Source organism: Jaculus jaculus, chromosome 4 (genome assembly GCF_020740685.1).
Source record: "Jaculus jaculus isolate mJacJac1 chromosome 4, mJacJac1.mat.Y.cur, whole genome shotgun sequence".
Taxonomy (NCBI): Eukaryota; Metazoa; Chordata; class Mammalia; order Rodentia; family Dipodidae; genus Jaculus; species Jaculus jaculus.
In genome coordinates, this window is record NC_059105.1 from 164,089,460 (window position 1) to 164,102,195 (window position 12,736).

General features: G+C 39.3%; 1 protein-coding gene across 1 annotated transcript in view; it reads left to right on the forward strand.

The window, feature by feature from the left end:
* LOC101603243 (limbic system associated membrane protein) overlaps positions 1-12,736 on the forward strand; it is a 2,270,239-nt gene that overhangs the window by 76,370 nt on the left and 2,181,133 nt on the right. The window lies entirely within an intron of this gene.

Below are 12,736 nucleotides of genomic sequence, written 5' to 3' on the forward strand. Positions count from 1 at the left end.
GTGTAAGATTTATGACACCCATAGAGTTTAATCTATTTCTGGTCTTGAGAGACATTTCTGTTCCTTTAAAATAAAAAGGTTAGTAGGTCTGTTTTGTATTTTAAAATTCAATACCCTGTTCTTATTTTTGTCCTTTTGTCAGATATTTGTCCTTCATAGTATTCTCAAGGACTTTATGCATGTATTTCAACTTACTAACAAATATTTACTATATTCATATCCTCAGTGTCCTCAATACCTAACTGAAGTATTTGGCAAGTTATTAACATGTACCAAAATATTGTATATCTAAAACACTTTGCTATAAATTTACAAAGAAAATTCATATTTATAATTAATATTTATTTTTAAAACATGTAGAAAGATATACATATTTATTTCTCTTTAATCTTATTACTGTTTGATAAATATTGCACTAAATCTATCAATAATACAACATGCTTTCATTAATTCTGAGAAATAATTAGAAAACATTTATGATAATGATAATATTAATTTGTACAAATATTATACAAACCCATTAAGCCCTTATGTAAAACGACAGCTGGTAAGAATGTCAGATGCCCTGTCTGCTCTGAAATATATAGTAGACTGTTGATATGATACTTAATGGAAATATAAGGTAATTAAGCAGACAGTTACATTCTTTTCCATAGATCATAGCTAAGATAGATTGTCTTTAACATGGAATCCTACCTGATAAATTATCTGTTTTACACTGAACACTATAATGCATTCCGGTTTCACATCCTTTAAGAATTAGGTATTCTGACATTCAATGATTGACACTGGCTTTCAGTGATGGGTCAAGATGTTTCAGAGAGAATTTGGTGCTTGCTTTTTTGTTGGCTCATGGATGTGATTTTCTTAAGCTGATTGTTCTGACATGTCATAGAAAAGAAGTGACCCAGCTTCATGTCATGCTCTTCCTTGTACATCGTCTAAGCATCCATTGAAGTGGCTATGCAGTGTGGAAAGTTAAGAGTACTAACTAAGGCCACTCAAAGATTTACAACTCTATATGGTAATTTATATGATGTGGCATTTCTTAGGTGTTATAAATGATAGATTTGGGACTACCAGCAAATTCGTGATTCGAAATTGAAAGAGCTTTTTAAAAACTAGAAATGTAATGTTTGTTTCATAGTTTGACTTAACCTCATCATTCTTGAGGCTGCTGGATATCATGGACACAGAAACCATGGGAAATTTACCTTATGGAGTCACAGTTTAACACCTGTGTAATTGGACAAACAAAACCACAAAAATAATACTAGTAGAGCAGTAGACAAGTTTAAACAAACTAAATATGGAAGCATTTATCACTCTGATGAAAATTTACTTGGGTCTATGTAAATGAAAGAGTTTATTTTTTCTATACTTACTCCTCATCTATCATACTTCAATTTCTTGCAGCAGAAATCTGTCTCTTCTCCCTTTGCACCACAGTTCTACCTACAATATTGTTGTCCATGTGCATATCCCTCTTGAGGCAAAAAATTGAGCATTTTGCCTCTGTTGCACAATGATCTATACAGACAGAAGAATAAATATTTTTTTTTTTTAGTTAAATTGGACTTTTGAGTTGATCCACCTTGGTTATTTCATATTCATAGCTTGCGGGATCCATTTTCCAGAAACGCATTTGTCCTGTATACCAGTGTCCATTGAAGAATTGCATTCTTTTCTTGTGCACATTTGTGGGTACATGGAGAGAGGGGCCAGGGGCACAGGGAAGCAATATCAGCAATATTCGGAACTCACTTGGTGAGGAGGGTGTCATGGGGATTCATATTGCTAAAGGAAGAACAGTTACTCTGCTGAGACATTTGTGAACAGAAATGTCAATGAAAGAGAGTTGTAAAACAAAAGGCAGTGTCTGGTTCTGGGCATCTATTCCTACTGGAGAAGTGCTTATCTATTATGTGCAAGTCCTGCTAGGCTCCTTTTCAAGCTCTACATAAGCTGCTCATGACTGCATATAACTGCCAAGTTAACACTTAGGAGGTGGAGACAGGACAGTTAGAAGTTCTAGGTCGTCCTGACCTACATGGCGAGTCCAAGGCCAGTCTGGAAGATATGACAGCCTGTCTCAACAAAATAGCAAAAGCAAACACAAATCCCCACAAATAACAACACCAACAATAAAAATAACAACTGAGATGTCCCAAAATACAGAAGAAATCAGTTGCTGAGAGAAACAGAGTACCGTGTGACGGCAGTGGACTACTAAGGGAAGAAACACCTTTTTCTGGCATTTGGGGGGAGATTAAATACCAAAGGCACACAAAAGGCTCTGTGCAAAAGAAGCTCGGAGGGCCCCAACCCTGAGCATGCAGCAAGGGTTCCGGAAGCTTCACTCCATCACTCTAACAAAATAGCTTTATGGTAGGCTTTGCATTTGCCATGGGCTTAACAAGTATGTTTTATTCATTCATTCTTGCAGCTTTGCTCTGGGCTACACCCGCCTTGTTAGTCTCATTTGCCAACAAGAAACCCAAGCACAGTGGAACTGGCTTTAGCATCCACGTGCAGGTGGGAAATTAAGGCCCTGTGTAGATCAAGGATCCAACAGACTCTGGCACTTCTTAGCATTGACAAATTAAAATTGATTGAGGCCTTTCTACTTTTCCTCTCCCTCCCTCTCTCTCCCTCCCTCCTTCTCTCTCTCTCTCTCTCTCTCTCTCTCTCTGTTTTTGTCTACTTGACTACCTCTTCAGACTGAGCATGATAAGAATGTATAATCCCATTTTTATTAAAGTGTAAGAAACGAAGACGAAACATGCTACAAACCTGTCATGAGAATCCATTAATCATCTAAGCCATCAAATTGTGGGGCACTGAGATCAGTATTAGCCCCTGATGTCTGAAACTATCCATGTAGGCCTGTCATGGGTGACATCTCAGCCATCCCTTCTGTCACTCAGGGAAGGTGCATGCATTTCTGGGAATGTGGAGGAAGTGTGGAGCGAGAGGGAGGAGTCAGAGACAACTCTGAAGGGCTGCTGTGATGGAAAGGTCTCTGTATGGTCTAATTTCAAAGGAAGAGTTGTAGGAGTTGTAGAAGAAATAATGTAGAAAATGAACCTATCCAAAATTCCCAGTTTATCTTGTGAGTGGTTTCAGATAACTAGCAAGATTTTTTTTTAATTTTTGTTTATTTTTATTTATTTATTTGATAGCGACAGACAGAGAGAGAAAGAGGGAGGGGAAAGAGAGAGAGAGAGAGAGAGAGAGAGAAAGAGAGAGAGAGAGAGAGGATGGGCATGCCAGGGACTCCAGCCACTGCAAATGAACTCCAGATGCGTGCGCCTTCTTGTGCATCTGGCCAATATGGGTCCTGAGGAATTGAGCCTCAAACTGGGGTCCTTAGGCTTCACAGGCAAGTGCTTAACCACTAAGCCGTCTCTCCAGCCCACTAGTGAGATTTCACTCATTGAAGTCAACATAGCTAAAATGTTCTTTTTGTATTTAGTACTTAGCCGTACTTCTCCCTGGAAGTCTAGCTTGGTGCCATAACACCTTCATGATATTTCACTGATGCTGTAAATGTCTCTACTGTTTCTACCAACTAACTGTGTGTGCCCGAGTGGATAGATGCTTTCTTCGCATAGAAATTTTGCCTCGGTTTATTTTTTGAAAATGTTTCGTCTTCTTTCTTGCAAACATCTTACTTGAGGTAAAACTCATCTGCACTTCTTGATCATCTCAATAGTGTGTCACACGCGACTGTCTCAAGGGCTTTTATGCGTATGTGACCCATGAATGTGAGAAGGAAAGGGAGACATCACTCACTACATTCCATGGTTGATCCTGGAGTGGTGACTTTGAGTCTTAGGGATGAATGTGTAAAAGACATTTTAAAAAGAAGTAAGAGTGGACATGTAGAGAGACAGATTCCAAAACTGACTTATTTCATGTGTTTGACAAATGACAGAATTCTAGATTAAGAAAAAAAAATATGCAGATGTACTTGCTTGGTATATTACCACAGTTTCTAACATTCCCATCTAAGACATGCACAGAACACAACTGGAATGTCTGCCCACCCTTCCTAGGAGGGGTGTTTATCACACCCGAGGAAGAAAACTGCTGAGACATTGGAAAGATGCAATGGTGGTCAGACTGCTCCCAGCCTGCCCGTCCTTCAACCTTCAGCTTCGATGTAAATTCATGATGCTGATATGAAGTGTATACAATATCTTCTGTTCATGCTCCAGGAGCCGGGTTGCTTCTCAATGTAGTTTTCCCTGGGAGCCATTTTCTGTCCTAATGGGGCTTTCCAGAGTCAGGTTCCCATGGTATTTTAAATAAGGTTTTATTTTGTCTTTCTGTGTCAGGGTCTCAGCTTGCCAATTTCTGAGCTAATTAAAAGCAGCACAGGCAGGTCTTACACGTTTTTCTCCCTAGTGAGATATTGGCAGAATGTCTACTCTCTCGGGTCAGAGTATGTGGAAACAAGTCAGAAAACGCTCCGCATGACGGGCAGTTCAAACCACAGTTGTGGTGTCCAGAAAGCCAGCATGTGAACTCTGACAAAAGTGCCACTGACTCGGGTGACACTGTTTCTGGTATCCCTAGGGGCCAGTCACCACTTCTGCTTTTACAGTACTGTTTGAAGACATCCCCTACACTCAGGGGCAGAGAGCATGACACTTTTCATTGTTCTGAACTCTTTGCCCAAAGTAGCTGTTGATTTATTTTAATAAAGCATCCCTTGAAGATGCAAACCGCATCAGGGTTCAAGATTTGAATGGGCTTCAAGAGCTAACTTTTCTCTTGATCTCAGTACTGTGGTAATGCCATTTGACCTTATTAGATGGAGTTCCTATCTGTGGGTTTGTGTGTGTGTGTGTTGGTTGCTTAGTGGGAATGTCCCAGGCCATCTGTCAGCCTAGGCAAGATATAGACAGTGGCAACAGAAACTTTCTTGCCCATAGAGGTCATCGTCACAGAAAGAGGAAGGGTAGGTATTGCAGGACAGGCTCCGAGGCACTGTGGGGGGTGCACATGTGTAGGAGACTTTCCAGGGTGTAAATTTGCCGGTAGAAGCTGGAACAAGATATGGGAAAGGAACAAGATGAAGGTTAAGAAACAGTATTCTTCAGTGTAATTCAACAGAACATCACAGCACTGTTGCTTGTGGGAAGAGCAGGTGACACTTGGGACTTTTTCCATCTGCTACTCTTGCTCAAATCTTGGTGGTTTGTTCCAGTGAAAGGTAGTCCTGTCTATGTACTTCCTAGATTTGGCCTTAGCCCAATAGCCTTCTGTGATTTTTGGTAGTTTTGAGGAGCAAACTTATTTATAAGTAGTACTATCATTAATAATGCCATCATGGTGGCATTCCTAATATCTGTAGCTGGAGGTCCTTTTCACCAAGAAGCAAAATTTTCAGTATAATTTACACCTATAAAAGTGTGAGTGACCTGAATGATACTTCCTTAAGGCAAAGTTTTTAAGATGAAATCATTCAGCAAATTAAAGCAAAGAAATTCTGCTTGCTGGTGGCAGAATTCAAAGTGTCAACTGTTGGTTGAGAAGAAGATACTTTTGCAGCCTGTTTTCTTTCATGAAATTCATCAACTCTCATTACTAAAACTTATCCAGCTAACATGTAAGACCAAATCAGCCAGGACATAAACCAAGGACACACATCCACACTTTAGTGAGATAGACAGGATGGGTTTTGAAGAAAGTCATGAAGCCATAAGTCCAATATATGTTTGTTTCCCAAATTAGCTGAATATATCCCCAAATCTTGGGTAATTTCAGCTATATTGGTGGAATACATAAACTGGATTACATTTAACCAGAGCTGCAATATGCCATTGACTTTAACTCTGATCACTGCAAAGTTCTATACTGTGCCTTCATATGTTCTCTACGTGGATAATCCTTTGTGAATGAGTACCATTATGGATGCACTTTGAAGCATCTATTTTTCAAACTATACTGTTCTCCACAGACATCCGTGTGTGTGTGTGTGTGTGTATGTGCGTGCCCAACAATCACTGCTTAACTTATCAACAAGGCAGGACATCAACATAAGTAGGAATTGCCCTGAATTAATGTACTGAAGATTTCATATCTTACCAGGTTATTGAAGTTGTTTATCTGTACTCCAAACACATCATTAGTTATTTTATCCATTTTGTTAGTTTATATCTCTCTCTCTCTCTTTCTCTCTCTCTTTAATGTTCCTATCATTTCTTTCCATTTTCAGGGTTGCAAAATATATGAACTTAATAAAGAATTTTTGACCATTTTATACATAGCCTTTGTTACTGAAATTCTTATTTATAGCAGATATTTTATTTTTATTTGAGAAAGAGAGAGAGGAAGATAGAATGGGCGCACCAGGACCTTTGAACCACTGTGAATAAACTCTAGACACGTGTGTCCCCTTGTTTGCTTGTGTGGTATTGCATATTGCATCACTGTGCATCTGGCTACTTGGGACCTGGAAATTTGAACACGTCCTCTTAGGCTTTGTAAGCAAGTACCTTAACCACTAAGAAATCTTTCCAGCACTGTGGCAGAATTTTAATGAATTTTAATGTTCAAAGACCATTCCCAGGTAATATGGGTAATGAGATAAGCATATATGACCAGGAAACAAAAAGAATGATCTACAAATGGGACTCAGTCTCACTGGGAATCAACTGTGGAACACAGTTGTGAATCTTGTTTGCTGATTGAGAATATTCCACCTAAATTATTCAGTTTGCAACATGGTGCCCTCTGTGTAGAAGACACAGGTAAGGTCCCATTTCTATCTGACAGGTGAATTGCACTTGTTCCATTGTACTCTGCTTCTCCCAGTAATGTTCCAGGTGCCATTTTGCATAGTGTCTCTCTACTTTGAGAAGTAGACTTTTTTTTTTTTTTTTTAATTTGGTTGCACCATTCCCCACTGTGATTGTGTACGGTGACTTTCTGCTAAGGCTCTCTGCTCTCTACCTCCCAAGTACACGTGATGTGTCTTAGGCAGACAAACCACCTTTTCTCATATGCAGGCAGCAGATGTGATTAGAGGGAAATCTAATTTATCTGGAGTACTCTAGAAATGGAAGGAAATTACTTCACAGTAATGTTTGCAAATGCAGTCATCTCAGACACCCAGACATACTCACACTAGCAAATGATGGTTTTATGATCTCTGTGTGGTCTGTTTTGAACTGATTTCTAATGGCCTGTATAAACTCACCATCTTATATGCTTCTGTATTGTGCTAAATTATAAGGCAAATGTATCGCACAAGGAGAGTCTGGTGTGGTGTAGACAGACATCTTTGTTTCTAATAGTCTTAATCTGTGTGGCAGTGGTCTCTGAGGTAGTTTGTTATGCCTGTTTTAGGATGATTGAGCATAAGACACAAAGAGTGCCTTGTTATCTCTTTTGTCTTCCTACAATGTGTTTTAGAGCTCTTGTCACATTGAGTCTGTCAATGCGCACATTTACTAGGAACTTAAGACATTTGAACGCATGCTTGATTAGGCATGAGGACTCTATTTTTGGATACTTGGTTCTCTCATACCTGTCTTATTTCATCCATATATGTCATGTTAAAGAGGAAGATTCAAATAGGGGTGATAGAAAAAAAAAAAAGATGATCCCAATGAGATTGTAGGAACTCATATAGGTGCTTGTTGTGGGTGGAAGAGGAGAGCTTAGATTTAAAGGGCACAAGAGAATAGTGAAATCATAACTGAAAGAGCTTTTGTTCAAAGGACCAATGGCCTGCGGCCCAGGGATTTGAGTCAGCAACACGAGAAAGCCCTGGCTTGTTGGTTGGTGGCACACGTATACCTCTCTCTGAGACATTAGACAAAACCTCTATCCTTCAGTTTCCTCATCTGTAAACAAAAATATGTAGACTACAGAGCCTTCCAGGTGTGCATTGATGTGAAACTGCCTTGTTTTGAAAATGCAATTGGATTTATAGTTTGCTTATCTTCAATTCATGTATTCCTATTTATTCCCATTTCATTTCTCAGCCACAATAAGGCACATTTTAGAAATATTTACTTTCTTAGCAATGGCTAATTAAAAAAGAGATTAAAGTATAATATAATAATAACAAATGTGCTTATATTTCAGATACAATATAATTATAATTATAAATTATAATTTAGAGTTCAAAGAATGTGTTAGCACTTCATGCATTGTGGGACAGTAAATGAAAGCCACTGATGGTGATCTATTTATATGTCTCAGACTCTAACCTAGCACTGAGTATTTCATCTTTGCATTTTGCCTTTCCAACAGACATTTCCCAGAATGTTTTGAAAATTGGAAATAAATGAATGCCCATAAAAATAATATCTCCAGGCAATTGCAATATCTGATGTAAGGAATATCTGCAGTTTGTGAATTTTAACCACAGTTAGCTTCTTCTGAAAAATGCTTAGAACAAAACCCAAAGGCACTTATGCCTGGTATAACCAGTGATGGGTGCAAAAATGAGTAGGTGTGCTCAAGTTATATTTAATTAATACATAATAGATTTAGTTGTAGTCAATTTTATTTTGGATAATGTGGAACAAAGCCTTTTTGTGTGTGTTTTCTTAACAGTCTGGAAAACTAGCTTCCGGGAGGCGCAGGTGAAAATATGAAATGGACATAGAAGAATTCCAGAATTGTTAGTTTTCTGAACTTTAGCTGAGAGCATTGGTGCATTTTGAACATTTTCATTAAACTAATAAGGATAGATATGTCACTTGATCTTTCCCAAAACATAAGAAGCAAACAAATTAAAGATCTCTTTGTTTGTGCGTTTGTTTTTGTTTTCAAGGTAGGATGTCAGACCAGCCAATGTTGAACTGAAAATCACTCTGTTGCCACAGGCAGGCCTTGAACTCATGATGACTTTCTTAACTCAGCCTCCCAAGTGAGTGCTGGGACTAAAGGTTTGAACCACCATTTTCTGCTCCTATGTGCTTTTAAATCTACATGTTTTTAAATATTGCAATGTTGTGAGTCTATATATTGAAAGCACAACCAGGATGCAAACATGAGGGGCAACTTTCAGTCATACTCAAAGGCATACAAGTCTTAAAAGTCATATTTTAACAAAAGATTTCTTAGACTTTGCTTTCACCACGCTGTGTAACGAATCCAACCAAGCTAATATATATAAGAAAATAGTAGGAAATCTGTTCAATATTTATTTACTAAAAACCCAATTTTCCAAAGGGCAGTCAGAGTCGAAAAATCTGTGTGTTAAGTATGAGCTCACCATCCGAAGGACAATCTTCAGCCGGTCCATTTAGCAGAGCTCCCCCAGGGCTGCAAATGAAGAGCTGGGACCTTACTCCCATGCAGTTATTAACACTCCCAATAAATCCCCAAGAATCCGATCCTGTGGAAGTCAGTCTTGGCAGACCTAGCTCAGTACACAGAGCAAGAAGAACTGCTGTTGCTGTCTGTGGAGAGCTGCTGCCATCCAGCTTATTTCAGGGGCAGATGGTTTCACCAAGATCCTGAGTTCATAATGCTAAAACTTTTTGTCTACCCTGGTTCCAACTTTGTCTGAAGACGTCTGTTCCCACAGTGATTTGACACAGCGTCCTGTGCCCGAGATAATGGACGGCTGTGGTTCCATGTCACTCTGAACATCTGGAGAATGGTTTACCATCTTTGTTTAGTTTTCCTTTGTGTTTGTGTTGACTCTGACACACATCTGTGACCTTGTGCAAGTCGCTTAACTTACAACCTGTGCAGTTTTGGAATTAAGCCCTCCCCCACCGAAAAAAAAATAGAATATTAAACTGTGCTCTACAAGGGTACTATACTAGAAAAATTATACAACTTCATTCTTCACTAGCCACTAGGGAATATATGTTCATCAATCAAAAGAGAAATATCGCCTTCACTATTCTGGGATGAAACTTATTTCTAGCCTATGAATAAATCACTGGGCTCTTTCAGAGAGAACTTTGGCCAAGATGCTTTAGCTATTGTCTGGAGGATGTCACATGAAAGGGATGCTTGTGAGAAGAAGCAAATTTTGGGGTCTACTGGTATAAGAAAAGGAGAGGTGACCACCTACAGTTGCCATGATGGTGACTCACACATTGTTCTCTGGAACAAGGAGTAGTGCCTTACATAAGGAAAGCTGATATTCTTTATGATCCTGCTTAATGCATGTCCAGCCCAGGTGTACAATGCAACTGAACCCTTAAGTGCTAATCCAAGAATAGAGTGCCACGTGGAAAGGAAGAGGAGAGAGGCAAGCTGTGGAAAAAGGCAGAGCGTGGCTGAGTTCAGTCAGCTTTCCCCCGCAGAGTGAGGGGAGCCGGGACTCGAGGGCTATCAACCACGTGCTGAGTGCTGAGGAGAACATATGATTTGCAATCAAAATCAGACTGATCAGGCAACATGCTGTTCACAAATGTCCAAGGCAGGATTTCAGTTATTTTATTGGAGTTAAATCTAGATATGGCATGGAAAAAGAAAGGCTCTTGGATGAGAAGCCTGGGACTTCCCACTTGCAAGTGAAGAAAGTTATATTTAGAAAAAAAAAAAAAAAAGGAATCAGAATGACCCTTCCGTGCTGGTCTGACTTCTCCTTCTGGTCTGACCAGGGCTGTGAACAGATACACGATCTGAAGATGGTACAGAGGACAAAGTAAGGAGCTCAAGATTACAAGGAGTATTTTTAAAGCAAGCAAGGGCGCATAAGTAAGCATTGAAGGTAGATCTTAGTCCAGGCCTTAAAAATAAAAGGGCTGAGACAAAGTGCAAAAAAGGAACAAGTTGAGGAAGAAGTGGTAGATGGATGGAAATTACCTGGGCCTTGGCTGCCCGTGTTAGCAAGAACCATGCCCCTTGGAGTCTGCCAGCCAATCACTTTTACAGCTCAGCTATGGATGATGCCATTTTCCATTCTTTATCACTCCCTTTTTTTTATTTCTTTCTTTCTTTCTTTTTTTTTTTTTTGACAGTCAGGGATGAAAGCTCACAGTGATTTATTGTTCAAAGCCAGGCTTTCAAGATCCAGGGGCACTTGCTTTCTCTCAGCCATTTGCTATTTGGAATAGTTAGATCACTGTTTTGTGGACATTTGTTTCTTTCCCTGTTCCAGATGAATGACTTTGACCTCTTCTGTGCATGGCCAGAGAATTGGAAAATAGAACCCAAATGAAATGGAAAAAGAAGCACCGAGTATTTGCAATAAAGGCTGATAGGCGGGAAGGTATGGTTTGGCACACTGCAGAGGAAGCTCTGTACGAGGGCAGTGTGACACAAAGGGCTTGGGGTGGTGTGGATGCTCCCACACCCTGGGTGAGGACATGGGATGCTCAGGCAGTCCTGCCTCCAGCCAGGAACCCAGAAATGTGAGGCTACGCTTCAGGTGCTTGAAGTGCTGTACTGCTATTCACGAACTACTGAGGGTGGAAATGAGACACAATTTTGAGCCAGATTGATTCTGCTATGGTATCACATGGTGATGGACTTATGAGGACCCACATGTGCAAGGTCTGCCAGTACCCCTCATTAAATAAAGAAGATTGGCTTCAAACTTTTGAACTTCACAAAAGCTTGACCATGTTATCTCATTTGCTAGGACTCGTAGGTAGTTGGAGCTAAAACTTCTCCCCAAATCTAACAAATGTATAAAAACAGATGACCCTTCACTTCATTTTCCTATCTTTGTTGTTATTTGATCTACTTCTTTATCTATGTATATTTGTAAAATCTGAAGTCATTTGGAATGTGGCATATTTAAATATATCAAATGATATACAAACTATCAGAGAGGGAAAGAGAGAGAGAGAGGGGAATGGAGGGAGAATGGAGATGAGACAATTTACTAACCGGTGACATGGTGATTTGTTCACCAATAGTGTGCCACGCATCTTAAGACTTGAATGAAAAGATAACCTGCCTTTAGCTCTCACATTGGAAAGTACTTAACTTGTTGTTATAATTCCATTTGTACTTCATTATAACTTGACAGGTATTTACAGAAAAAGCAGAATTAAAATGATCTGAACTTTTATCCAAGGACAAAAATGTAATAATCGCTCCATTTGGATTTGCAGCCAATCCCAGTTTTATGCCAGAGCATTCCCTTAACTTTGGAGATAGCAGGTTTGGTTTCAAATCACTATTTCATTATTTAGTGAGGATGCTAATTTAATCAAATGATATGTTCTTTATGTCATCTCTTGGGTTTCTTTCAATCCTTGAAGTAGAACTAATAATACCACTCAAAAAATATTTAATATGCTTAAGGAGTGCTGGGCCCTCAGAAAGTGTTCAATACATCAAAAATATTAACTATTGTTATCATGTATAAAGCATGTCTATTGTATACATAATTAAAATTCCTTTCCCGCCAATAGAGACAGTTCTTCAATATTCAATTAATCATAGCTTATAACTTCTTGCACATATGCCCCAGCATTGCCTATTCCCAGGAGAGCCAGTGTGGGAAAACATGTGTCAACATTGCAAATAGAAGGTACTGCAAGGTCAGTGTGTCCCAAAAGAAGGCCAGCTGCCAGGAGACCTCACAGACCAGCATTGCCAGGGTGAATTCATCACAGCTGGAGTCCAGCCCTCAGCATTGCAGGTCCTAGCACTTGTTCTGGTTAATGCCCAGAGCTGATTATTCGAGGGAGATGACTTGTAAAAAAAACTCACAGAAAACCAAAGTAAATAAATTAGAAAGTCACTGTATTCATTCACAATGAAAAATATTACTGCTAACTAGACCAGACATTTG